A 24,687-nucleotide genomic window follows, 5' to 3' on the forward strand; every position below is an offset into this window, starting at 1 on the left:
TCCAGGTTCTTCACCTTTGTTGTTGGGGTGGTGGTTGTTGCAGGATTCGGCAAAAGGTTCTGTATTCGTTAAAAAGTGATCTGAAAATGCTGTGAACGCATTAAAAAAGGAAAATATTGGGTTTAATGATCTCTTTAAAGTTTAGCTAGTCAGCTATACCTGACTCCCAAGTACACCCAACTCATTATCACTCTTGTTAGGGTAACACTTCCTTATAAATGCTCAAAACACTTAGATCTTGTAAAGGGTGTCTTCATGAAGGGGGAGTGTGGTAATTGCAGTTAAATCTATTTAGTAGACATGATTTACATTTTAGAACTAAAATGAGGTAGCCCCACCCCTTCCCCACCCTCCAAAAAACACTGCTGCCTAGTGAATTCTGACTCCCCCTCAAGTCATTTTGAAAGAATGAGTAGACATTTGCTTCTGCTAGCTCTGTCCTCGCAGACTACAACTTAAGCTTCTTAGCCTGCTCTCGTGAAAGGTCTTGGAGATGGTAACGTGCCGTGCTGAGAAGCTGTTACAAATAAGTAACAGGAAGCCTTGTTATTCCAGCTTCATGTTGTAATTATTCCTCCTACCTTATGAATTAATGTAAAGAGAATATCAGAACCTAAAGGAACACCCGCCGATCACACACGCGCACACACACACACACGCGCACGCACACACACGCACACACGCACACACGCGCACGCACACACACACACACACGCGGCAGGTTTCCTGTGAATTCGAGTCAGGAAGTCAGACTACCAGCCGCTCTTCTGAGCCGATGCTGACTGTTTATTTCACAAAGGTGACGTTCCTGTTTTCTGCAATTAACTACTTTCTTGAAGATCAACAGGCATAGAAGAGTCACACATCTCTGGCGATTTTTTTTTCAAAGAAAACAATTAGTACCCGTATCAGAAAAGCTAATTCGGATTAATTAAAGAACACCCACATCAGTTAAATCTAATACCTCCTTTCCACTTTGCACGGCTGCGCACAATGTGTTGCTAGAAACTGCTGAGCTTCAAGATAATCACGAATGACAGTTGAAGGGTCTCGAGGCTGGAAGGAAACTTTCGGGCCTGTGACCATTTTAATTGTACATAATTATGGATACGGAAGTGGAACGATTGGATTGCTGGGCCTTCCTGCTATTAGAAGGCTAATGGAACAGTGGCGGAATCGGTTATTTAAGTCAAATCACAAGAAGCTGTGTTTCGTTCTGCATTATAAATACAGACTAAATGAGTGTCGGGTAACTTCTGTCCTCTCTTTTCATTCGTCCGATGTAAGGGTAATGCAAGCTATAGGAGGAATTATTTATGGGGATTTAGAACAAGTAAAGTGAATCACACTTGGAGAAATATTTGTTGTTGTTTTTTTCACTTTTGGAAAATACGGAGATGTTTAATGAAAACCCACCTTGAAGCACGTATGTACAAAATTCTCTGGGCAGTAACACAAGGAAATTCGAACAGCTGCCTCTGGAGAGGCGGACTTGCAGTGTCAGGCACAGGGGGAGGGAGTCTTTTCATGACCGAATACCTTTTGTTGGCTAGAATGCTAATTTCTTTTAAAATTTGCTTCACATGTGTCTTTCAGGAATTACTGTTCATTTCACTGCAGACTGAACTGTGAACATTCTGGAGCAGACTTCCAAAATGATCTTTCCACACAGGTACCTTCTCTCTTTTACAGAAGCATGGTGGCTGTACGCCGTACACCCTGGTGCCCGCTGAGCTTCTCCGTGCAATCCAGCATTTCGGAAGCATGCCTTTTCCCGGGCTGACAGTGCCCACGTGTGGATAGATCATCTGTTTCGTTCACTGTCCCCTCTTGGAGCCCCTAGCTGGTCATCCCTTTTCTATTGTTCTCTCCATGCGGCAGCAAACACACTTGTGCTTGGCTGTTTGTGCACTTCCCTGATTCTTGTCCTGAGAGACTCTTTGTAGGAGCTGAATTACCAATGTCCAAACGGGTATTTTAAAGGCTTTGGTCTCCCTTGCCAGCAGCATTCGGTGCTGCTCTCTGCAGGGACCCTTCTTCTTACACAAAGTGGGGCGTGGGGCCTGGGGAGCTGAGGGATGTATGTACGCATTTGGGGAGCATAGGAGTGCTGGCTGAGTCTGATGACGTTTGCAGAGCAAACTAGGAATTCCCAGGAGCCGGGAGTCCTGCCATTTTTAAAATATCCAAACTGTGGGTGTGAGAGTTCATTCTACAAAATGCCTTTCTCCTTTCAGGATCTGCATCGTACTGAGCTCAGCTCATGGAGCTGTAGAGCCTGTAGATGGGCTTGAGAGAACAGAACGTGCTTAGCTCAAAGTTGGGGAGCTGGAAGTCCACATCAGGGCAGGTCCCTCCTGGGCCGCTGGTGTAGCTGGTAGGTGTTGGGCCACTAGCTTCAAGATCAGTCCTTCCAACGACCAGCCGCTCCCCTAGAGAAGGAGAAGGCTTTCAGCGCCCAGAAAGAGTCATTGTCTGGGAAACCCACGGGGACTTCTCTGTCCTGTAATAAGGTCATCGTGGGTCAGCATCGGCTCGGTGGCAGTGAGTTAGTTTGGATTGGAGTGTCGTCAGTGGCCCTGGGTGTTTCTTGGCAATGCTTTGCTTGTAGATGGCTTGTTATAGTCTCTTCATGTGTGTGTGTGTGTGTGTGTGTGTGTATTTTGCTCTTTTTAAGACACCCCTCAGAAGGATCAGGTCGAGGACCCACCTTACTCTAGCATGAATATCACATTACAAAACCCCCATTTCCAAGCAGGATCCTATTTCCAAGTGTTAGTGTTAGGACTTTAGCCTCACTTTTGTGGGGGGAGATGGGGTAATCACAATCAACCCATAGCCCATGAATTCTAAACTTCTCCCTCAGAAGGCAAAGACATCTCAAATGCCAAGGGCTGGTTCTTAGCTCTGAAAACTGAAAACATTTTGTGAGCCAGAATTACTAAGCGCCAGAGTTCTTAGAAATCCAACAAGCTCATCATTTGTCTTTGGCAACAAGAAAGAAGACTGGGAGGAGAGCTACAGAGCCCTCTAGACTCAGTTTCCAAAGGTTCACTCAGTTCACTCATGGGCCTCACTTCCAGGAGGGGTCTGTCACTTATGGGAGGTACAGCAAACCAGGAAAGTACTTTGGACCTAGTGCCTGGGAATCGGTCACCAGGAATGATTCCAATCTGCTTTTCAGCTGAGAACTGAAATACAGGCTTTTATGATACGACAGGAGTCGTGCTTATTCAACACAGGCAAATTTTGAAAATACAAAAATAATTGACAGCATATTACATGCCACTATTCGGAGATAATCCCTGTTCCTGTTTCAGAATGTTCTGGGCATACATATCCAATTTCTGTGTGTATGCCTATTTTTATCTTGTAAGCTTGGGATAGTACCTTACTTGTGATTTTGCAGCCTGCAGTGGTGCAACAGTGAAGCGCTCTGCTGCTAAACTGTGGGGTTGGTAGTTTGAAGCCAAGCAGAAGCTCTGAGGGAGAAAGACCTATTTGCTCCCATAAAGAGTCTCAAAACAAAAACCAAACTCACCGCCATCCAGTCGATGCCAACTCATAGCAACTCCGTAGACCAGGATAGAACTGCCCTGTGGACTTCTGAGACCAGCCCGTGTGATCATGAGGTGCCGAAGGGATCAATTATCAGGCATCAAAGAACAAAAAAATCATATAATTGTGTGCTAACCTCCCTGAAATGACCGCTGAAGACAAATGGGTGCATAAGCAAATGTGGTGAAGAAAACTGATGGTGCCCGGCTATCAAAAGATATAGCATCTGGGGTCTTAAAGACTTGAAGGTAAACAAGCAGCCACCTAGCTCAGAAGCAACAAAGTCCGCATGGAAGAAGCACACCAGCCTGTGTGATCACGAGGTGTTGAAGGTATCAGGTACCAAGCATCAAAGAACAAAAAATCATATCACTGTGAATGAGGGGGAGTGTGGAGTGGGGACCCAAGGACCATCTGTTGGCAGCTGACAACCCCTTATGGAGGAGTTGTGGGGAAGAGACGAGTCAGTCAGGGTGCAGTGTGGTGGCGATGAAACATACAACTTTCCTCTAGTTCCTAAATGCTTCCTCCCCCCCCCCCCCACTATCATGATCCCAGTTCTACCTTACAAGTCTGGCTAGACCAGATGATGTGCACTGGTACAGATAGGAACTGGAAACACAGGGAATCCAGGACAGATGATCCCTTCAGGACCAGTGGTGAGAGTGGTGTCGAGTGGAAAGGGAGAACTGATTACAAGGATCCACATATAACCTCCTCCCTGGGGGACGGACAATAGAAAAGTGGATGAAGGGAGACATCAGACAGTGTAAGATATGACAAAATAATAATTTATAAATTATCAGGGGTTTTTTGAGGGAAGGGGGAATGGGGAAGGATGGGGAAATGAGGAGCTGATGCCAGGGCTTAAGTGGAGAGCAAATGTTTTAAGAATAATGAGGGCAACCAATGTACAAATGTGCTTTACACAATTGATGTATGTATGGATTGTGATAAGAGTTGTATGAACCCCAATAAAATGATTTTGAAAAAAAGAAACTTTAAAGGAGCAGAAGGCCTCACCCTTTTTCTTTGGGAGCAGCTGTGGTTTTGAACTGTTGACCTTGTAGTTAGAATGTTAACAGCCCAGATCATAACCCACATCGCCACCCGGACTGTATGTACACATGGCCTTTTCCCTCCTTCTCTGAAATCCTATTCTTGGGGAGCTTTGTTACAGAAAGCATACTTCGTCATCTGTAAGTGAAAAACTCACAAAGCTCCCTGAGTCAAACTGGTTAGGGGAATAGGAAGCCCCATCTTTCTCCCACTGAGCGAGCGACTGGTGGTTTCGAACTTCTGACCTTTCAGATCGCAGCCCATTGACTAATGACTACACCAGCCGTCTCCTGTCTATTGTAGCTAGAAAGGGAATCTTATGTTTGTAGATGGGCCTAATGTGCTGGTATTCAAAGACACCTTCCCTTTGTGTGGACAGCAGCTGGGCTGAAGGACCTGGAAAGAGGACTATAAAGAGTAGCTCCACTTCTGGTCTTCGCATCATCCCACCAAGGAAAGTAAAGATAAGATTCGTTCCCACCTACCCATCCCACCCATTATCACCGAGTGGGTTCTGATGCCTAGCAACCCTCTATGACAGAGTGGAGTAGCCCCATAGGGTTTTCCAGGCTGCAAAGCTTTACAGAAACAAGCAGCCACATCTTTCTCACACCAAGAACCTGATCGATTTGCACCACTGACCACTCGGTCAGCAGCCACGTGCTTCAACTCTTGTGTCACCAGGCCTCCTTTCTCCTCCGCCAGGCTTCCCATATGACACGGCAGACTCGGCTCATTAAAGATGTTGGGTGATGCCAACAGAAGCGAATATGGAACGTGCTACATACGGACCCACCGTTGGTTTGGAAGGTGACCGGGCGAGCCTGTGATAGGAGACACAGTTGCCTCACAGTCGGTCATGCCATCACGACGCAGTCCGTTTCTTTCATGTTGTTCAAGAACCTTGGTTTTTCTTCCATCTGGAGCCGTGAGAAGCAAATCGCTGCCACCAATTCATTAATAACATGAGAATAAAAACTTTCCTATTTATGTTTGAGCTGAATTTTCTCTCTCTCTCTTTTTCTTGGTGGGCTTTCTAATTATTTTCCATCTCCATGGTCAAACATCTGTTCCGATCCCCACTCTGCCCAACAGCTCCGCTCATTCCTCCTCTTTCAGCTTCAATTAGAAGTTTGCTATCGCTCGGATCTCCACTCAGATCTTGGACCTTTGCAATTAATTTTAATCAGGCTTGTTAACACTTTTTTAATATGTAAGAAATAAGCAAATATGTAACTAAAAAGCCATTTATGTCTTTTATGAAGGTAACAAATATGCAATTAAAAACTCCTTCTCTCGGTGACTTTGCAGTAAATTAACTTGTTTTGTCACTACTGTGCCTGTGTAATGTCATTTACTCTGGAGTTTTGACAGTCAGGTTTTTTTTTAATCCTTGGCAAAATTAGCAAGTAATATTAAGATCTAAGAAATGACAATTAGTTTGTGAATTAGGTGGGATATACAATGTGTTAATTATTGAGGGACCAGGCTGCATGCAATTAAAATTTAGCATCCAGATAATGATATTGTAGGAGGCTCCCGAGTACCTAATGAAGTTGAAAATGTTCGTTACCAATAAATTAATTCTCAGTCCCTTAACCAATCTTTAAAATGTCTATACAGAGGGACAGATCATAATCATCCTTATTGTTCGCAAATAGAATAATAACATGAAATCTTGAACGTCTACCAGGACTATCGTTTTATTGTTACGGTTCCCTGAACACTAACAGGGAAGCTTCCAAGGACAAAGAAATACAGTCGCCAGAGATGCCTCTCCTTCTCTGGAAACACTCTTCAAATCATCGAGAGGTCGACGAATAGGAGGGTAAGAGTCCCTGAGAGGAAAGATGGCTCAAGATACAGACATTGGCTCCAAAAGACCCTTCATTTTAAGTGATCCAGTAGTTGTATTCAATAGTGTATTCTTCTTTGTGATTTGGAAACTCGGTTCCATTTGAATCTACTTGAGTTAGCTGGGTTTTCTAGAGAAATAAAACCAGTGACACTCATAACTGTACAATACTTCTTAAGAAAAAGTATCATAAGAAAGGCATTTATGTCAAGAAAGCAGCCCATACAGCCAGAGAGCAGCAGGCCCGGCCCGGCCCAACTCACAGAACCACTGGTGCTGGGGGGCCAGGAAGCCAGAAGGCAAACCAAGAGGCGGGAGGAGGAGACAGGAAGTAGAAAAAGACAGGCCAGTCGAGACAGTGTCCACTGGATCCAAGGCAGGCAACATGTCAGGCTGCCAAGATGCCCCAGGGCTGGCACACCCCTGAGCCATGGGCCCCAAGTCCAGATACAGGAACCAGGCCTGCAGGAAGAAGAAGTGCCTATTTATAGGTGTAAAATTGGCCACCCCCACCCTCCAAGGAGATGTCATCAGGGTGTGCCCTGCACCTTTGGTGAAAGCCTTACTGCCACACTACTAAGGATCCTGGTCCAGCCAAGCTGATACAAGACCTAACTACCACACCACTGTTATAGATTTACCTTGTGTGTTAGATGCTAGAGTCAGTGACAAGTTTGGTCTCCAGAAAACCCCAATCTTGTAAGGAGGCCTTTGTATTACATCACACCTTGATGAAAGCTTGGTTTATAATCCTCTGGCTAATGAATGAAGAATATGCTGTGGGAGGTAGAAGTACAATTACGGAGATCAACCTATTGGTTTGTGGTGGCTTGCGTGTTGCTATGACGCTGAACGCTGTACCACTGGCATTTCAAATATCAACAGGGTTACACATGGCAGGTAACCCGACCCATGGCAGGTTTCAACAGAGCTTCCAGCCCAAGATGACGAGGAAGAAAGGTCTGGTGATCTGCTTCCAAAAATTAGTCCATGAAAATCGTGTGGACCACAGCAGAACCGCATCCAACATAGGATGAGAGTTAAATCTCCTGGATTAGAATATACTCGAGACACCATAGTCACAATCGACTCAAACATACCAATATTTTTTGTGAAGATGGCGCAAGACTGGCAATGCCTCATTCTGTTGTCCATGGGGTCACTATACATCAGGACCAAGTGGACAGCAATGAACAGTGACGGCACATAAAAGGCAATGATTGCATGCGTGGGAGCAGCCGCCCTCGACAAAAGAAAAAGATGGATGGATTCCAGATGGATTTTGGGAGCAGAATTGTATGGAAGACTTTTCTGGCGAAACTAGAGAAAGGATGAGCCCTGGCTTGGAGTAGACTGAAGGGAATCCTCGGGATTCCAGTGAAGAGCGTAGTGTCCATGTGCATGTAAGTGAGGGTCTCATGAACAGTCAGAGGTGAGCTTTGGCTGCAGATCGTATGCCACCACCCAGGTGGATGGTTTTCGCCCTGGGATGGATGGTCATGCTTAAGGAGCTCAGGGCGAGAAGAAGAATCCAAGGGCCAACACTCGAGTAACTCTCTGACACTCGAGAGCAAGATGCAGGAAGGGCCGTCGGCAAAGGAAAGTAGGAAGGTGCCAGACAATCAAGACAGTGCTGTATCATGGAAATCAAGAGAGGAGAACGTTTCAAGTGGGAAAGCAACAGAAACGTCCACACCTGTGCTCATGTCATGCATTGAACGTTGTTGAAATGGCACTACCGTATATACTCGAGTATAAGCCGACCCGAATATCAGCCGAGGCACCTAATTTTACCACCAAAAAAAATTGCATTAAAAATATGCTGGAAAACTCGGCTTATACACGAGTATATATGGTATATTAGAAACCAGCTAAAGATTCACAAGAGAAGATGAAGAAGTGACTTACGGTGACTTATGGGCTACGCACACAAAGAAATACTCTGCAGTTGTAGAAAAGGAGAGTGTAAAAAGGTGCCATTAAGTTTTAAAAAATCAAAGTCCTTTGGTTTTAGGCTGTTTGTGTAAAAAAGTAAAAGGAGAGGAGGAGGAGGATTGCTGGATATGTATCAAAAATTTCTGGAAAATATCAAACCAATGGGTAGGGTGACTGGGGGAAAGGACTGATCTAGGAACGGATAGAAAGGATATGCCTGTTTTTCATCTTAATAATGTGGACTTTAGGCTTCCATATTTGTGTTTTATTCTCTGTATCTCAGCTAATCAACTGTGGGATATAAAAAGACTTTTCCCCAGCTTTGTCTTCCCCAAAGATATGCCAAACATTAGAGGCTGTTTGCCAGCCAAGGTGGGAGGTCAGATACTTAGAGATAGTCTCCCTGTAGGCATTCAGCCATCCAGAGCGATCAGCTGCTATTGTTTATTCCCACCATAGGTGGGGCTCACTCCCTGCTGTTGGGGACAGTGGATTGTTCCCCTGAAAGCTTAGACTAAATCAAGTCTCCACATCAAGGGCAATCAAGATCAGGCCACGATCATGAATCTAGGATCCACCCATGTTGTCACATGTGTACACTTAATCCCTCCTCTTCCTATGCATGTCTATCCCTAGATCATCAGTACTGTATTACCTATGGTGAAACCCCTTCCTGTGACATATGCCTTTATCTGTAATCAGGGGGCTTGCATGCCCCCAAAAGAGATATAAGCCTTGGTTGGTAATAAATATCTCTCTCTCCTGCCCTTTCTGCCCGTGCTGTGCACTGATCTGGCTGTTGAGATCACGGCCATCCAGGAGGTGAGCATGCTACCATGAAATGTGTCTGACTTCTTTCTTTTACCCTCTCTCCTATCTCTATTATTCTCTATGACTTAACTATAATCTTTATATATCTTAAACACACAATTGTGCCTAAGGAACCCGTGATTAGTTGTGGGGGGCTGGCTTCCCCCATAATCAACGCCAAGAAACAATATAATTGCTGTGTATTTTGATGCTATTTTACCTTGTCTTTTACTTTTAAGAGTTATTATAATAGTTATACTGCTTTAACGATGCATTTACCATAGTCATTTAGATAATTTTGCATTTAATTGGTTTTTATGTTTATTGTTGGTTCACTTTTTTTATTCTCACCACACGATTCCTCATGAACAGAACTTCTCCTGCTGCTGTGCCTCTCTCCTCTGGCTGCAGTAAAAGTTCAGGACACTTCATCACAAGAAGTACATGACAGATATCTTATGAGCCCTTGAATAGCTGAGAATATTTTTCCATTGACTTCACCTAAAAATAACAGCTGGCGGGAATCTTAGTTTGGGCTGTGCCCAAAACAGAGCCTGAAACAAAAGTTGGGTACAGGTGGTTTGTCTTGTCATCTCTCCCAGGTAACAGCAATGAAGAAGCAAGGGGAGCGAGATGAGGAAGATGGAGAAATCATCAGTGGATGTATGACTCATCTTGTTGCCACTGAGGGAAATGAGGGCTCATGGCTGCTGGGGACACATGAAGAGCAAAATTGTCCCACTGAAGGTTGGGGAAACACCAACTTGGTCTCCATGGGTCAAAAGTCACTCCTGTGAGTATCAGTATATTTTTCTACAGGTAACAAGCTCCTTCTATCTTTGTTTACTGCTCCCTCCCCATCCCCACAGAAGGTATTTTTATAAAACACTAGGCTAATATTTTGCAAGACCACATAAAATAAAAAGTGGCAGAGCAGCATTGTGAAATGCCTCCTGAGGGGAAGGAGTGGTTGGCAAACTAACCGGTAAAGCACCAGCTATGTGTAAGGGGCAAAAATAGGGTAACTTCTTTTACTTTTGGCTTCCACTGTCTTGAAACCTCCCCCCCCCCCCTCCCAAAGAGGCTTGAGCTGGAGAGCAGACAGACAGCAAGGGTGCCTGGGAAGTGCCCTGCAACTGAAGTCACAGATGGCCTGGGGGCCGTGGGTGAGCACCCAGAGAGCATCTGCTACCACTGACAACACACTCTGCAGCCACAGCCCACTTCCATCTCAAACTTGTTCCACCGCATTGCGAAATCCCACACTCCAGAAAAGCTTGTGGCTTCTTGATACTTTTTGTTTTCCATTTCAGGTAGCCAGGGTGCTTTCAAGTTGGAAGACATAAGGGCTCTTGGTTATTTTTAATTAGCTTTGCCTATACATGGTTCACCCTTTCCATCCATGAAGTCAGTCAAGTTTTCTTCTATTATATCTTTGAATATTTTCATCTTCTTCAATAACTCCAACACACACACACACACACACACACATGGCTGCAGAGTCGATTCTGTATCATAGCAGTCCTATGTCTAAGGGTTCTCGGGCCATAAGTAAATCTTTATGGGAGCAGAGCCTTATCTTTCTCCCAAGGAGCAGCTGGAGGGTTTGAACGTTGTGACTAGGAGTCCAACGCTTGACCTGAAAGAACCATAGGGCTCCTTCCAGAAACTCCACTTACACATAAAGTATAGGTATGTAGCCTCTCATTGCCACCAAATGGGTGCTCACTCTTAGTGACCCATAGTGTAGAACTGCCCCTATGATTTTTCTGACACTTTCTTTATGGGAGTAGAAAGCCCAGTCTTTCTCCCTTGAAGAAGCTGGTGGTTTCAAACTGTTGACCTTGCAGTTAGCAGCCCAATGTGTAACCACTATGCCACCAGGGCTCCTATGTAGCCTCTGGTCCATATCAATGACTATCTCTCTGATTGACTTATATTCTTTCGTTTTTCTTTTGCATTATTGAATCACATTTTCTAGCCTCTTGCTCATATCTGAAATAACTCTCTCCATGGCTGCTCTTAATAGATGATATTTTAATTGGCTTGGCATTATCTGTGTCTATGTATATTTGGTTTATACTTACATCTTTTATTTCTGTATAATGATCTCATCACCTCTTGCTTCATATATTTTACTTTCATATTCTTATACACCTTTAATATTAAAAGTCTCTTTTTTGTCAAATCGATGGTCTTCATCATCCCCTCCATATAGATCATGATTTCTAGGAGGCCCAGTGGCGCAGTGGTAAAGCACTTGGCAATGGACCATGAGGCCAGTGGTTCTAGCCCACCTGCCACTCTGTGGGGGAGAGACGTGGCCGTCTGCATCTGTAAAGGTTTACAGCCTCCTCAGAGACCCTGCAAGGGAGTTCTTCTCTGCCATGCAGGGTCTCTATAAGTAGAGGTGACTTGAGAGACATGGGTTTGGTTTTTGTTTGGTGGCACAGTGGTTACAGATGGTGGCTTTGGTTTGCGGGTTCCTTCATGAGAGAAAGATGTCATGGCAGTTTGCTCCTATAAAGATTGCTGTTGTTGTTGTTGTGTGATATCAAATCAGCTCCAACACATAGATCTTTTTTTTTAATGAAACCCAAAGCTGTGTCTCAAGATAACTGAAAATATGAAAGGAGAGAAATGCCTCAATAGCAATTTTAGCGTATGGAAAGCATCACTCAATGCCTCGGTCTTAGAAGGCATATAGTGAACGTCTATGCCTGGGGGGAGGGGGGAAGTAATGTCCAAAGGAAAGGAATCATTCATTCACTTTCATCACACCAGCATTCTCTCTTCACACAGCACACGCAACGATGCTGTGCAGAAAGATCACAGGGTAGTAGGTGGAAAGTCTTATGGATCCAGTGGCAGTGGAAGCATCTCAGTGCTGGCGTGGGTCTCCACGTGGCTCCTCCAGCTCCAGGGCTCTGGTTCCATCTGCCTAGTTCCACGTGGCTTGTCAACAGGAATGTGTTGCAGAGAGCCATAGCAGCCTTCGTATGCACAACAGAACAAAACACTGCCTGGCCCTCACCTTCCTCACAATGGTTCCTATGCCAGAGCCCACGGCTGCAGCCCCTCCCTTAGTCCCTCTCCTTGAAGGCAAGTTCCTCTTTGTCGCTGCCCCTCGACATTACCAAATAGGATGTCCTTCTCCAGGCTCTGGTCTCTCCAAAGTATGTTAGATGAAGTCTCGCCATCCTTGCCTCTATGGAGCACTCTGGCCTTACTTCTTCCAAGACAGATCTGTCAGTCCTTTTAGCTATCCATGGTTCTTTCAGGAGTCTCCTCTGGTACCACAAGAATGACACTAGCACCGCTATTAAGATCCCAGCCATGGGAATCCCACGGGGCAGGTCTTACTCTGTCCGATGTAGCTGCAATGAGGCAGTATCAGTTCCATAGCAATGGGCTTCTTTGCCTTTTTCACATCACCATTAACAACGGGAGCTTTCATGAGGCCCTTATTGTTGGTTTAATGGTCTGAGCGAGGCGGTCCCCAGGCCTGTGATTCGTCTTCAAGAAGTAGGGATGGAGGTGATTATATGTCTTTGATCTCTTCGCCGGTTTCCTGAGTATTGTTAGAATTATCTTCGTATTTGGGCTCAAAGTTTGAATGATGTAGGTTTGCATTACTGTTTCTGCATTCATCAGCCTGTGAGGGGGGAGGGCGCAGCGGTGCACGAGGGAGCAGGCAGGAGGCTAAAATACTACAAAAGTCCAGCAGAGGCCCCTGTCACTGAGCAGTGTGTGTTAGCCATGCGCAACAAACACCTGGTGTTCTCTAATGTGGATTTGCTTCCCGGAGCACCTGCCACCAAGCCAGGTCATGTCCCTTTCTGTTTGGGGGAGGGGAAGATGGATAAGTTGTACCTCCGACTCCGAGAGCAGCCTCCCTTTACCTTCCAGCAAAGGGTGTCAATCTGGGGGCTGTGGTAACTTCCGTAGCCCTAATCCATGTTCACTCCACCAGAGGCAGGCAGTTTCACAGGCACGGGTCCTATGCAGTGGAGCAGAATCCCACACTCGGTGTCAGTTTAATGTGCAGCTGTCTTTAAGACATCAATGATTTTTTTTTTAACAAGAGGCCCTGTGTCATTTTATAGTGGGCCCAAAAACCAGATAGTCAGTCCTACCAGGAACTTAATTCCCTGCAATTTACAGCCTAAGAGTGGCCCTCTGCCAGCCCCTTCCATCTGATCACACGCTATCAAGCCGTGAAATGGACAATGTAGAAGAATCGGGATAAGGAGAACACAGACCGTCAAGAAAGGTGAGCAGGTGGGTACTTCCTCCATGGAAACCATGGCCATTGGAGAAAATGGAAGGGCCAGCACTCGATGCAGAAGGAGAGTGGGGCTTGATATGTGAACTGTCCAGATCGAGCTCTGACCGATCGCATACAACTCACCCCACCAACCCACCGAAACTCCTAGCAGGCAGGCCTTGCCTGCACCGTCCTGTTGGTAGCTGTCCGCGAGTCACAGCATTGCCTTGTGGCCATCCGTGGACAAGGTGCGACAAAGCACTGCCCAGCCCTGCGCCATTCCCAGGCTCAATTGCCGATCAGACCACGGTGGGGTTCCCCTGGCTGGTTTCAAGAAGCTGGCCAGGCCCATCTTAGTGGAAGCCCCCCTGGCACGTGAGGCAAAGGCACGCCCGCACCCACATGGACAGACACGTGGTGGCCACCTGTGAGGGGCCCTGGCCAGAAATCAAACCTAGCTCTCCCACAAGTCGGAAAACAAGCTCACTGCCATCCAGTCGATTCTGGCTAGACCCACCCTTGGAGGTGTCTTAAAATCTCACTGAGTCAATTCAAACTCATGGGTACAACTGCCCCTGTGGGTTTCCCAGAGTAAAAGCCCCATCTCTCTCTCTCTCTCTCTCTCTCTCTCTCTCTCTCTCTCTCTCTCTCTCTCTCTCTCTCTCTCCTGAGGAACCTGGCTGGTGGTTCTGAATTGATAACCTTGTGATAAACAGCCCAATGCATAACCACTGCAGCACCAGGGCTCCGGAAGGGTTACCAGACCATCAATCTTTAGGGCAGCAGAAAGTCTCCTTCTGCTCCCACCGAGTGGCTGGTGGGTTTGAACTGCTTGCCTTGTAGTGACAACCCAACAACATAACCCACTACACATGGGAGGGAAGAAGTCTGCCACCGAAGTACCACCACTTCTCAACCTGAGCCTTGTCAGGGTACAGAAAGCTTCCGGTTTAAGCTGGGAACCACTGAGAAGCAATCGGGAGGAAGTTGTAACAGTAAAACCCCCTGGATTGGATCCATCACTCATGTGCTGTATGCAATGTTCTGCGATCTCCTTGGCTACCATCCAACCCCTAGCTTTCCATGTTGAAGCTGCCAGAGGGGTAAGGTGAAGGCGAACTTTGCGGGCTGGATCTTCGAGGCTGCAGCCTGACTGGACTCTGGGACGCCACGGCGGGACTCACCTCCGTCCTGGAAAACCCAAGTCCAACTTTTCAGTAAGAACCAGGAGCACAGAGGTTGTGGGCTAACCGGCTGGTCTAAGAAACCGCTTTCTGCCGATTGACTGACATGAGTCATTAGGTCCTAATAAACGTACCGGTCTCACCAAAGTGCCAGTGACCTTCCACTTTGAACATGAAGGTCAAGTCCTGACTGAAACATTTATTTTAGGTGAAAGCAGAGCCCTACTGTGGCATTTAAATAGCAGCCGGAGGCCTTCCTCAGGCCAGTGGAGACCTCTGCTCACAAAGAAGACCAGTGTCCTGCTGACTGCTGTGTGCTCACTCAGAGTGGTAGCTGGTGGCGGGGGTGGGGTGCAAATAATTATCTAGCCCTTGTGATCTGCTTGTGTGTTTGAGCCAAAAGAAACGACCTCCTGGTAGCCCTTCCTTTGTCGGAGAAGAAGCAGTAACTTACTCTCTGTGTCCTCGGAGCTGAGACCATCCGCGGTACAGCCACTACAGGCAGCTTCGGCCTAAATGCCCCGGGAGCAGGGTCACAGAACGTATGGTCTGCCCAATCCATTCAGAAGGAAGCGGGCTTTGTATTCAATGCAGAGTCTTTGTCACTCTGTGCCACTTAAAAAAAACGCAGCATCCTCTAATTATTTGTACCATGCTTCCAATCAACACATTCCTCCCGATGTTTAAAACACGCTGTGCTACAATCGCAATGCGAGGCAGGGGCTGCGCTGGGGTTGCCAAGTTCAACACACAGCATGTGACCGGATGGTGTGCGGCTGCAGTCCTTGGTCCTGCAGCCCAGACCACTGCTAGGGGTGTGGGAAGGGTGCTGCCCCGCCTACCTGGATTGGGAAGGGGGCTGGGGGGGGGGGGGCACCTTCCAGAAGCCTCTGAAAACCAGGAAGAGCTTGTTCCTGAATCAGGGCAGAAAGTCACCATTGTCCTGAAAGCCAAGCAAAACCACGGCAGGCAACACTGCCGGCTCGGGAGGCCAAAAGCCTCTGCACAGAGCCCTGGCCACCTGCTTCGCCCCAGGCCGCCTGCCCAGCAGCCCCCAGACCAGGTGAGAGTGGGGGTGGTTTCCTGCAAGCAGGTGTCACCTGCTGATACAGCAGACTCCAAATTACCACCTGACAGATGCACATTATACAATTCCCAGGAAGATTATACAGACCTCCAGGAACACCTGTCACCTTCCCAGGCGCTCCATGGTTTGCTCTCTGCCCACAAGCCAGCCACTCCTCCCAGCAGGGGAGTCATGGGGTCACAGAACTATCACCCCATGTCTGCAAGACCAGGGCTCTTGGGGAAGTGAGGTTTTCTTTTCAACTCAGCTCTTTTGGAAACTTGAAGGTCAGGCAAAGAGGGACACGCGGTCAGGAGACTGATGTTTTCTCCTCCGCTGGGCACCCTGCTTCACTTCCAGAGCGCTGGCCTGCCCTGCAGGGTGTGACGGCCCATGTGGGACCATGGACATGGCTGAGAATGGAATTCTGGTCTGGACAGCCCTAGAAGTGGCTGTGCTCCCTGTGGGTTTCTGAGAGACACCCTACAGGAAAGCCTGCCAAAGCCAGAGCCTGGGTCAGACTGTCAGAGAAGGAAAACTCAATATGTTCATTAATATGAGTGATAGAAAAGTGTCAGGGGCAGAACATGTGAAGACTTGGCAAAACAAAGGCGGGCCCCTCTAGTTCCAGCTCTCACAGGTTCCCCTAAAGTAAATCAGTGAGCCAAGGACAAATGCATATGCGGAAAAAGAACTCTTTCATTAGGGGCTACCCAGGAGCCCTGGTGGCACTGTGGGTTACACGTCAGGTTGCTAACACGACAGTCAGCAGTTCAAAGCCACCAGCAGTTCTGAGGGGGAAAGATGAGGCTTTCTTGTTCCCCCTAAAGATTGACAATCCTGGAAACTGTGGCAGTGACATAATCTCCGGTCAACTTGAGTGAAGGGGTGGCGTCTACTCTGTCAATCAGGTCGTAGCCAATGAAGCCTCAGTGTGGGCATGGCCTTCTCCTGAGGATTCTGGGAACTCCTGTCTTCCTCCCTGAAGGCGGGACACACTGTGCTACACATTCCTGTTGAAAAGCCACATGGAGCTATGCTGATGGAGCCAGAGCCCTGGAGCTGAAGAAGCCACGTGGAGACCCATGCCAGTGCTGAAGATGCTTGCACTGCCACTGGATCCACAAGACTTTCCACCCTCGGGCCTGTGATCTTCCTGCATTCGGTGTCATTGCATGTGTTGCGTGAATCTGAAGAGGAATTTATAGACTGGTATTGTACATATGGGCTAATATCAGACTTATGGATTTAATCTGCCCTGGGCTGAAATGTTTTCTTAATATACAATTTCTCTTTGTAATATAAAGCTTTCTCTTACATATATGAGTGTCTCTGGATTTGTTTCTCTACTCTACCCAGACCAACACAGAAACTCACAGAGTTTCAGTCCTAGAAAGTCACTAGGAGACAGAATTGGTTCAATGGCCGTGAGAGAGTTAAGTACCATGCGCTGAACTTAGACACATTTCACATGCTCTTCCTTACTTTGCAAAGGTCAGCCAAGCCCCAGGGTCACAGTTCATGACTCAGCAGGGTCCAGGGGAGACCACAAACCTCCCTTATTCTCCCCAGGTCTTCAGGATGGTGAGGCCTCCATCTGGTGGCTCCTAGGTGGGCGACCTGAGTTGTCCTACAGTGTCCTCTAGGAAGAACCCCAAATCCAAAATCAACCACCAGTTGCCTCCGAGCTGGCTCTGACTCGGGGCCAGCCCCTGTGCTAGAGTGCAACTGCGCCCCGTAGCCAGCAGGTCGCCAGAGCTTTCTTCTGAGGCCGCTCAAGGTGGACTCAAGCCCCGCAACCTTTCGGTTGGGAGCCAAGGACTTGCCCACTGAAGGCCCCAGGGCTCCTTTGGAAGGCGCCCACAGCCTTAGTTCAATGTTCTGCTGTCACAGTCTTGAGAGCCTTAACAGTATTTTAGCGCCAATCCCCACATTTTTGTTTGGTACCGCCCCCCAGTCATGTTGCTGGTCCTGCTTATGAGTGTGGGCCATCCCCACTCTGCTTTCATGTACACCGCCAGCTCATCCCATATTAGCCACCCCTCTGAGGCCCACGTGTGTATCTTTGCTTACTCCATGGATATCGGACATGGGAAGGACAGAGCGTGAGAAATGATGCACTGTCCCTCTGCAGGGTCCCATACCATCTTGTTTTGTTGTCATGGTGACCTAGCGATGGAGCGCTCATTCTCCCCATTTTACTATTTTTCATTTCCTTTTTTCCCCCATATCCATGTTTATTTGCTTTTTGTTTCATGATGGAAAAGGCCCAATGTAATCAACTTGCCATCAGTGGCTGCCTGGGACCCCTGGGGAAAGTCTTCCTCTGAAACTCAGCACTGGTATCCTTCTGTTGGACAAGTAGGCACTCGGCAGCAATGACAGCCTGGTCAGCTTTGATAGAGAAAACTCACAGTGCTTACCTCATCTAGAGCTTCCAATACTGTCCTCATTTTACAGATGAGGAAACTGAGGCACTAGTTGAGCACCGACCCAGCACAGGTCCCTCGGATTCTGAGCCCTGCTCTCTCTCCCCACTGCATTATGGCTCCTCTTTCATTCCTTCCACCAGCCAACTGCCATCCCAGGGCTAGCAACCTTGTCCTCGGAAGGGCCAGCTAGGAAATGGTGTGAAGGTCTTGTGCAGTTCTTCAGCCTTGATGTAGCACAGAGACCACCTGGAGCAAATGAAGGCTGTGCCCAATTAAACATGGCTTCTACCCTCCAGAGTCCATTTCCCTCAAACCTAAAGAGTCGCTCACACAAACCAACAAGCAAAAAGCTTTGTTTCTAAAATTGGGAGCCCATAGCCTATAGTTCTCTGTTGTCTGTGATCTGCCAGCCCCGCCCCTCCCCATTCCACACCCCACCCCAGTGACTCTTCTAGCCCCCCTCAGGGGCTTTCCCGTTTCTGAATTCTGCCCTTGGGCTGAAGATCAAGTGGGGAAATGATTCTACTCACTTGAGTCAACTAAAGAGCCATTCATGAAAACAGACAACGCTATTGTACAGACAGAGGTGTGGGCCTGCCTAGGGAACAGGTGTGCTTCAGTGGGAGAATTCTCACCTTCTGTATGAGACCAGACCTCGGAGGCAGTCACCTCTCATTTGTCTGTAAAGGCTTGCGTGTCTGTGGTGCTAAACTGGCTTCTGTGAATCTTCCAGACTCAGACTAGGAAGAAAGGCCTGGTGATCACTCTCTTACCATACCATCCGGTCAACGCCAACTCATAGTGCCGCCCCTGTGAGTTTCTGAGACTGTAACTGTTTATGGAAGTAGAAAGCCCCACCTTTCTCCGAGGGAGCACCTGATGGCTTTGAACTGCCAACCATGCAACTCGCAGCTCAACTTGTAACCACTACATAACCAGGACGAAAAAAATTTTTAAATCAGCCAATGGTAACCTTATAGATTTCAATAGTCTGGTCCTGGTGTACATGGGGTCCAATGATTGGGGTCGCTGCAGCTAATGACAACCATAAGCAGAGTGAAGAACACCAGTAAGGAGGTTGGGGTACCCAGACACCAGCATAATGGAAAAGCTGTCACCACTTCTACGTCAAAGGGACAGAGGGAGAAAGCAGTGTCAGTGACGCTGAGTAAGACGTGGCAGTCGGCGAAGGGGCCCCAGGCAGACTGTGGTCTGGGTGCCAGGTAGCCATGGAAAGAGACATGGCACCCAAGCAAAGGAGGCAGAGAAGTACCCAACTTCCCCCTCCACCCACCAAAGATCCCATCAACCAAGCCTTAGTGGGAGCCAGCCCAGCAGGGTGCCCTGGTGGTCGAGCCAGGAAAGGCCGTGCTCTCCAGGCACAGAGAAAGCACCCAGGAAAGAGGATGGGTCTGGGTGGGCGAGTAGGGGAGAGGCTCAAAACTCACTGCTATCGAGCTGAATCTGACTCACGGGGACTCAGAGGACAGAACTGCCCTGTGGGTTTCAGAGACTGTAACTGTTCATGGGAGTAGAAAGCCTCATCTTTCTCCCTCACAGCAGCTCGTGGTTTTGAACTGCTGACATTAGTGTTGGAAGCCCAGCATGTAACCACTCCCCCTCCAGAGCTCCTCCCTCTGTCACTGATATCCCAAGGACCAACAGAACTCTGCTGAACTTATATGTGTAGTTTTAATTTGCAGCACCCAACTCTCCAATTGGATTGGAAGACATGACCACCGCCATTGACACACTGCCTGTAATTTTTAAAGTACCGTATATACTCAAGTATAAGTTGACCCGAATATCAGCCGAGGCCCCTAATTTTACCACAAAAAACTGCATTTAAATGTGCTTATACATGAGTATATACGGTAACAGCCTTCCTCCACTGATGCTCCTGAAACGTGAACTTTCCCCTTCTTCCTGGCTTTGGGGTTCATCCACTCTTTCAGATCTCCCTCCTTTTTAATCTGAGCCCCTCCAGAAAGCCCAGCCCTCCTGTCCTGGTGTGACCTACTAGATCCCTGACAGAGCCCTTCTTCAAATGAGCATGAGCCATTTGCGACTCACATAGCATTACAATTAAACCAGTCCCGATGTAGACTGTACCTCTGGTCTGCATGTTCATGACATTCAGGAGAATTCCTAGGGAGCTGAGGTCATAATGAACATCTGTAAACCCTTTCCCCGATTCCAGGAAGAGCCTAGCTCTAAAGATAGATCCCGGATGGCTAACTTCTAAAATCATCTACTACTAGAAATAATGAATAATCCGGATAGTGAGTTTAAATTCCTTATACTGTTGTTAGATGTCATCCAGGCAGTTCAGACCCATGGGCCCCTGTGCTCAAAGAACGAAACCCTGACTGGTCCTGCGCCATCCTCACAATAGGACCTGATGCATTCTGAGAGTCCTGTAAAGTTTATTATTTCATTGTAATTAACATTAGAGTATGGTTCAGCTGAAATAGAAAAAAGCAATCACTACAGCTAATACCTCATAATGACCGTAACTAATACTCCTCAATATCCATTCTCCCCTTCTTCTGTTTCATGATAGAACCCTTTCTCTATCCATCTACATAGTCACCCAGCTAGAGACTACATTTACCAGTGTCCCTTGCATCCAGGCAAGGTCAGGCGAGTAAAGTCTGATCAAGAGGATGGGATGCCAATAGTGGTGACTTATTTAACTTCTGGGCCATGTTCCTTACAAAGGAGATAGTTTGGCCTTCCGTCTTTGTGATCCCTTCCTGGGGGCTGGAGGACCAACATGGTTCTGTTGAGCCTACCTTGACCAGGCCATGGAGAGCAAAACTCTGAGACCCTGGCTAAGCTCATTGAGCAAAATGCCCTGCCTGTCCTTGGCATCTCACCTCTAATTGAGCCCCTCAATTTCAGGATGTCTTAGTGATAATAGCTTAACCTATACACTAACTAATTGGTGGCTTAGATGTGTAAAAGACGTTGATTTCTTTCTATCATATAACAGGAAGCCAATAGTAGACTACTGCTAGTGTTGATTCAACGGCTTCTAGAATGTCAGAACCCAAAGTTTTGTGATGCTCTTAAATGCTCCTTCATGACCCCCAATGGCTGTTACAGTTCCAGTTGTCTACATTTCTGAAGCAAAGAAGGAAGTGAAGGTGGAAGGAGGGAGGAATGAAACTGGCATCTTCCCAGAATGCCTTAACGCACCTCCTTGTGCATTTGACCAAACGATGTCATGTCGCCATTCCTAGATGAGAGCCAGGAAGTAAGGATGGAAGATGAATTTTTCGTCTTCCCCACGCTGTGGTCGAAGAAAGCAAGGGGTAGCTCCTGGAATGAATACAGCATGCTCCAGGCTTATTGATAAGGCTGTTGTTTTTTTTTGTTTTTTTTTTTTTTTTCAGATGTAAGGAATTAATAGAGGTAGGGGAGACTGAGGCAGGCCCAGTTACAGCAAACATACAGGGGCAGGGAGGTGGGGATAAGGTAGCAAATTTGGTATTGAACTTGGGGGGGTAAGAAAGTGAGGATCCTTGAGTCTGGGGTGTGGGGTACAGCAGGAAGAAGGCCCGGTCTGAGGAGGGCCTGAGGATGGTCCGGTGGGGGGAAGCCACAGGGCCTGCCCCTCGGTGCTGAGGAAAAGGCACTTGGCTCAGTCTCCTTCAGCCCACAGCCCACCCGAGGAGATGGGAGTCCCTGAGCCCCTTTCAAGGGCCTGGCAGCCGCTGCTGATTGAGCTTCTGGAAGAAGCTTTTGCCGAACTCGTAAGTGCTGATCATAATGGCACAGGAAGGGGCGGCCTTGATGATCCGGGGCAGGAAGCCTGCAAAGAGCCCTTTGGTGCCCGACTCGGCCTGGATCCTCCGCAGCAGCACCCAGGTGGAGTCAACCCGTGGTGGCCTCACTCTCAGAGCCTCCACTGTGCCCAGCGCGACTTGGCGCTGAGTCTTCACCACATCGAAGGGCAGAGTCAGGATGGCTGCCACCGTCCCTGAGATTCCGCCAGCCACAAAGCTGATGCCCACGGATGTCTGGTCCTTTGGCCTGGGCCCACTCAGCCAGCTCTTCACCAGCTCGTAGTTGAACCAATACAGGGCTGAGAAGGGCACATCCCGCAGGGCAGTGGGCCCCCAGCCCAGCCACAGGGAACGCCAGCCGCCCCTAGCCACTGCAGCCTGCACAGAGGCGCCCAGCTCCCGATAGGACACGTGCTGAGCCTGTAACTTTGTCCTCACCAGCTCCAAGGGGCTGACCACAGTCACAGTGCCCAAGCGGGCCAGAGTGCCAGCCACCATGGGGGCATAGAGGTCAGAGGTCAAGGTTCGGTCACACAGGAAGGTCTTGAGTTGGTCATACGAGGTGAAGTAGATGGCAGTGGCAGGCACAGTCATCACCAGGGTGGCTGGGAGGCCACTCCACAGGGTCCTGGCGCCCTCGTGCCGCACAATCTTCACAAAGGCATCCGTGGTGCCGGTGAACCGGGTGGGGTCATGAAACCAGGTGGTGCAGCGCGCGCTGTGTGGGCACAGGTAGAGGGGCTCCAGGACACTGTTGCAGTGCAGGAGGCACTTCCATTTGGTGTAGGAGACGCTCCAGAGTCTAGAGGGCGGCTTCAGTTCGGTGGCCACCGAGGGGCGCTGGGACTGCAGACGCACCTTCACCACGTCCAGGGGCGTCATGAAGAGAGAGGTGACCACTGCTCCAGCGCCCGAGGCCACCATTTGTTGGAGGGGGCTAATGCCCCCCGGGTCCTGGGCAGCCATCTTGCGGTCTCAATCCAGCTATGGCCTCAGAGACACCTCCCAACAAACTTCTAAAGCCGAGTGTGGTCAACTCTGCTCTGCCGCTGAGGAAACTGAGGCTCGGGGCGGAAACGACCCGCCCAAGGTCACTGACTCTAGGCCGGTGCTCGCGCGGCGCGGCGCCGGGAACCGGGCGGGCCCATAGGGGCTCCGCTGCCGGAGCACGGTCCGCGGGCGTCCGCCCCGCTCAGAGGCCTCGATAAGGCTGTTGTTACAGCAGTTCTTAGAACGTGCTAGGCTGTCCCACGGAAACTCCTGACTTTCTCAGCCATGCTACCCCTTTCACAGAACAGTCAATGTTGCTGGGATGTAGAAACCGAGCATCCTCCTAAACCGGCGCCTCCCCACCTTGCTCCCTGAAAACAGTTTTCCTCTGTGGTTCCCACTGAAGTCAGACTTGTCCAGGAAGGAAGCTGACTTCTCACTAAGGAAACCAAGAAGAAAGCGGCTGGTGTTGACAGTCCTTGAGTGTGTGTGATGCTGTGTCTTAGCTGAAAGATCCATGGTTCAGTCCAAGGGAGCTTTGTGGGTGATGTTTGGGACCCGTGTTGGACCCCATGAAGACGTATCATGGACCAGGCATTGTACTGAGTTCTTGATAGAGATTATCTTGATGGGGTCCTGGGTGGTGCAAACAGTTAATGGACTTGCTGCTAACAGAAATCTGGAAGCTGATGTTCACCAAAAGGCCTCTTGGGGGTCCACTTCTGGAAAATCAGCCATTGACAACTCTAGAGAGCACAGTTTTCCTCTGATGCACATGGAGTCACCATGAATAAGAAGCAACTCAGCAGCAACCAACTGCTCAGTTGGCTGGTCGGCTGGCTGGCTGGCTGGCTGGCTGGCTGGCTGGCTGGCTGGCTGGCTGGCTGGCTGGCTGGTTGGTTGGTTGGTTGGTTGGTTGGTTGGTTGGTTGGTTGGTTGGTTGGTTGGTTGGTTGGTTAGTTGGTTGGTAGGTCAGTTAGTTGGTTGGTTGGTTAGTTGGTTGGTTGGTAGGTCAGTTGTTTGGTTAATTATCATAGTTAGTGTCCCCTATGCCCTTCAAAGAGAGGGATTTTTTTTCCTAGATTTTTCAGGTCAGAACGCTGTATCTTAGCAAGGTCTAGACAAGTGGAGAGATTTTGCTATGAATTAAACAACCTAACAGGCCTTTATCTTTGAGTGACATTGGTAATAAAGGTTTGCTCTAGGCGAATGTTTAATGCTTTGTGCATGTCACCCTGCCTGTCTTCTGGGTGTGACCCTGAGCCTGGCCACCAGGCAGCTCTTCCATACTCAGCTCATGGGGGTCATCTCATTTTGGAAGGAAACTCACACAGATGACGTGTGAGGCAGACTGAGGTTTTTGCGGGGAGCCACCGCCCAGGTATGCCTTCCAGAAGCATGTGGGTCAAGATGAACTTGGGAGTGGAGTCGAGAACACCCTTCCTCAGGAAACCCCCAGACATGTTTCCTTCTTCACGCTCTCACCCAGAAAGCATTACCACGTGTATACTCAATTCCAATAAGATGCAAAGTTGTCTAACAAAATGTTTTCTCCGTATCTGACCCTGTGAGTGTGAACTCATAATGACACAGAACTCCAGAACGGAGAGCCGGAGGCGCAGAGAAGAAAAGCACATTGCTCTGAGCAAGCTGCTCCACTAACGGAAGCGTCGTCGTTGGCCAGGAATGGTGGTATTTCCTTTCCTCCACCCAGTCCCATCCCCATCTGCCCGCCACCCT

At 48.4% G+C, this 24,687-nt stretch overlaps 1 pseudogene; it reads right to left on the reverse strand.

Annotated features, from left to right (window-relative positions):
* Positions 1–21,532: 21,532 nt before the first annotated feature.
* Positions 21,533–23,155, reverse strand: LOC142429299 (mitochondrial glutathione transporter SLC25A39 pseudogene; annotated as a pseudogene).
* Between the last annotated feature and the right edge of the window lie 1,532 nt (positions 23,156–24,687).

Source organism: Tenrec ecaudatus, chromosome 16 (assembly GCF_050624435.1).
Source record: "Tenrec ecaudatus isolate mTenEca1 chromosome 16, mTenEca1.hap1, whole genome shotgun sequence".
NCBI classification, from domain to species: domain Eukaryota; kingdom Metazoa; phylum Chordata; class Mammalia; order Afrosoricida; family Tenrecidae; genus Tenrec; species Tenrec ecaudatus.